This window comes from Callorhinus ursinus, unplaced genomic scaffold (genome assembly GCF_003265705.2).
Source record: "Callorhinus ursinus isolate GAN/ISIS: 27379988/994484 unplaced genomic scaffold, GSC_fseal_2.0 scaffold109, whole genome shotgun sequence".
Lineage (NCBI taxonomy): Eukaryota > Metazoa > Chordata > Mammalia > Carnivora > Otariidae > Callorhinus > Callorhinus ursinus.
In genome coordinates, this window is record NW_027397171.1 from 1,002,794 (window position 1) to 1,007,154 (window position 4,361).

Consider the following 4,361-nt stretch of genomic DNA (forward strand, 5'->3'; position numbering starts at 1 on the left):
GATCAGGCTAGTGCATAGATCAGTGCCACACACTAGATTTTGGGCGTATTTTGGTCTGTTAGAAAAAAGTGCCTCCTAAAATTTTAAAGGAAGAAAGATATATATGTACAAAATAAGGGTTGATACAATGAGGGGATAGAAGATCACTGTAAAGATGAAAATTATAAAAGATTTTATAAAAGGACTTGATAAGATAAGAATTTGTTTGAAAAAAGAAAGAAGATTAAAAAAAAAAAGAAAAAGAAAAAAGGGAGAGAATGTGATCAGGCAGGAGACTAGAACAGAACCATACACTAGTGATTTAGGGTATATTTTTATCTGTTAGAAGAAACTGTATCTCAAAATTTTAAAGAGAGAACAACTTATATATATATGCCAAAAATAAGGGTAACTACTATGAAGGGATAAAATATGACTCTGAAAATGAAAAATAAAAAATGTGTTTTTTTTTTAAAAGAGATTGATAAGATGTTGGTTGAAAAAGGGAAAAAGAAAAAGAAAAAAAAAACAGTTAACAAAAATTAACTTTGATGAACTAATCAATCATGATAAAAAAAAGCCATGAATTCTCTGTGCAGTATTCCCCTAGCGCTGGAGTTCTCCCGTTCTCCTTGATCGGTAAACTTGGTCTTGGCTTGCTGGCTGTTCGTGCTGATCTTCTGGGGGAGGTGCCTGTTGCTGTGGTTTCCAAATGTCTTTGCCGGAGGCTGAATTGCCCCGCCCTTGTCGGTCCGGGCTAAGCAAGCTGCTTGGGTTTGTTCTCAGGAGCTTTTGTTCCCTGCAAGCTCTCCGTACAGCCTTGGAGGACCAGGGTGAAAATGGTGGCCTCCCAATCTCCACCCGGAGGAGCTGAGAACTCGGGGCCCCGCTCCTCAGTACGCCCCCAGAGAAAAGCAGTCACTCCCTTTTCCCCGGTCTCCGGCCGCACTCTGTGCTCACCCGGCCTGTGACCGAGTGTTTCTATCTCTGGCACCCGACCCCGTGTGGAGTCTCCAAACCCAGCAGATCCCTGCGGTGCGTTCCCGCGCCGCTCCTCCCCAGGAAGGAAGGGGAGTCTCCCCGGATCTGCCGCCTGTTGGGTCCCTGCTGGAGGAGCCGTGCCCCGACTGGGCCGCGGATCACAGTTTATGGCAACCCCAAGCTGAGAGCCCACGCCTCAGCTCCGTCTCTGCAGCCGGCTTCCCCGCTCCGATACCTGGGAGCTCTGGCGCACTCAGGCTCCCCCGGTCTTTCTGTGACCCCAAGGGTCCTGAGACCACACTGTCCCGCGAGGGTTCCACCCCCCGCTTAGCCACTGCAGCGACATCCCTCCACCGAGCCAACTTCTAAAAGGTCCGATTTTGTGCTCCGCGGCTCTAGCACTTGCCAGAAGCGGCCGGTGGAGGCCCCTCCCCCGCCGTCTATCCTCCCGAATATCGCCTCGGAGTCACTTCTCTGCACGTCCTACCTTCCAGTAAGTGGTCGCTTCTCTGTTCAGAGAGTTGTTGCTACTCTCCTCTTTGATCTCCTGTTGAGTTCGTAGGTGTTCAGAATGGTTTGATCCCTATCCAGCTGAATTCCTGAGAGCAGAGGAAATCTAGGTCTCCTACTCCTCCGCCATCTTGCTCCGCCCCCCCTGTTTGAGCATCTTTACATGTGTCTGTTGGCCCTTTGTCTGTCCTCTTGGAAAAATATCTATTCGGATCCTCCACCATAAATAAGAATGGTATCCTGCCTTTTGCCAACAACATAGATGGACCTAGAGAGTGTAATGGTGAGTGAAATAAGTCAAATACCATATGATTTCACTCATATGTGGAATTAAAGAAACAAAACAAATGAACAAAGAAAAAAAGACAAAAAACTAGACTTTTAAACATGGAGAACAAACTGGTATTTGCCAGAGGGAAGTTGGGTGGGGAGATTGGTGAAATAGATAAAGGGAATTAAAAGTATACTTATCTATCTTGACAAGCACTAAGAAATGTTTAGAATTGGGGAGCCTGGGTTGCTCAGTCAATTAAGTGATTGACTTGATTTTGGCTTAGGTCATGATCTCAGGGTCCTGGGATTGAACCCTGCATCTGGTTTCCCACTCAGGGGGGGAGGATCCTCATGGATTCTATCTCTGTCTCTCCCTTTGCCCCTCTTCCCTCTTGCTCGTGCTCTCTCTATATATAAAAAAGAAAGAAATGTATAAAACTGCTTATTATTATATTGTACAGCTTAAAGTAATATAAGAATATATGATTGTTATACTTTAATTAAAAAGGAAAAGAAACAAAAACGTAAAACCATGCATTTTTAAGAAGGAAAAAGTAGTCTTTTCAACACACCAATATCTTTTGTGTGTGAATAAACATTTGGGTAGTGCCAAGTTTGCATCTTAAATAAAGCACACACAGCCAAGTAACCTAACAGAAACTATCCTGAATTTTATCATCAAATTCTCACTTGGTTCCAGCTTTGGTGTTTGGTCTTTAAAAAACATTTCAGTCATTTTGTTTAAATGTTGTGAAAGGGGCACTATTATGACCAGCTAAATGTTTTAAATTAAAACTCAATTAGCCAACATATACTAAAGTATATCATTGGTTTAGGATGTTGTGTTCAATAATTTATCAGTTGTGTAACACCCAGTCTCATCACATGAAACAGTGCAGAGGATCATAGGGGAAGGGAGGGAAAACTGAATGACCTGCTTTTTTTTTGTTATGTTAGTCACCATACAGTATGTCATTAGTTTTCGATGTAGTGTTCCATGATTCATTGTTTGCAGATCACACCCCATGCTCCATGCAATACCTGCTAAATTTTTTTAAATGTTGTGAGAAATCAGGGGGGTGATGTGTTCAGTTCTGTATGTCTTAGTATGAGATAAGAAACCTGAGTTACTAGGGAGTAAACATGTCAGGGAGTCAGTGAGGCCAGTGTCAAAGACAAAATCTTGGGCCCATTAACCAGGTTAGTAAATGGTTACATTAAGTTTAATATTTGGGGGGAGTGAGATTAAAAAATATTATTTACCTTGTGGAGTTCAAGTTATTTTGTGGCCAAATCTAAATAGAAAAATCAAACTAGAATTTTAAATTTATTTTTGAAACTTTATCTCCTTTTAATATGTAAGCAGCATACATTCATGATTTTTTAAAATTGGCAAATTATAAAGCAAAAATGAAAGTGCCACATGCTCCAACCCTAGTCCCAAGTCCCAAAGACAGCCCCTGCCATTGCCTGCATGGGTCCAGCATGTCCTACTTGTACATTACAAAAGGAAGCACACCACATATGGAATTCTGCAAGTTGCTTTTCATTAGCTTATCGTATTTTGCTCATCTTCCTCATCACTGAACATTAATCAACTTTATTTATTTCTATGAGTTTACTTATGCATATTCACATGTTCCTGTTGAACATTTAGATCTTTTCCCATTTTTCAAATAACAACCAACATTGTGCTCATGGTTTTGTACATTCATGAAAATATGTCTATAGGATCATTTCCTGGGAGGGCAAAAATTCATGATGAAAATATTGTGTGTTTCTGTATTTGGTAGATATTAAGAAATTGTTTCTCAAAATGTTTACACAAATCACACTCTTGGATCTCTTACCAGAAAACCTGTTTCTTCATCCTTTCCCCAAGCCTTACTTCTCCCCATTACCTGTTCTAAAATACCTGCCAGTAGGATATTAGAAAAACAGAGTCTCATTAAACTCAGATTCAGTCATTAGTTTGTATGATCTCTTTCAAGATAATTTTCTATGGAATGTAGAGAAAGATGCAAAATGCTTTGCTGCACTTAAGATTTTGCAGTTTGAGGTAATGAATCACCTGAGAGTAGAAGAAGATGAGGTCTCCATGGTGTGATTAAGTCTACTTTTGTTCAATAGGAGGATGTTGGGAAAGTAGCAAGAAATTTCAGAATCAAAGCACTGCCCTCCCTGTCTACTTGGCCCTTCTTCCTCCTCATTATCCCAGTACAGATGACACATTGCATAGGCAGGAAAAACCTTAAATCTGAGACATAAAAGTGTTTTTCATAATTACTACGATTTCACTGTGGAGAGCTCTCCTGATGAAGAAAATTACAAACCTTCAGAGTTAAGACTGTCTGCAGAAACTACTGTCCAACCCCCAACTTCTCAGTATTAACTCTTGTTAAAATATTTATTATATACTCTAGTAATATATTGTATGTTTAAACCCTTTATCCTATGATATCATAATATCATGTTAAGTTATTGGATCTCTTCAGTGTGTCCAAAAAAGAAATATTACAAAATTAAAACATATTCTTTTTAGTCAAGTCCTTTTTGATAAAAGCCTATTTATTCTTTTTGCAGTTAAGTTGCATTTCTTCTTTTCTCTAGTTTTTCTA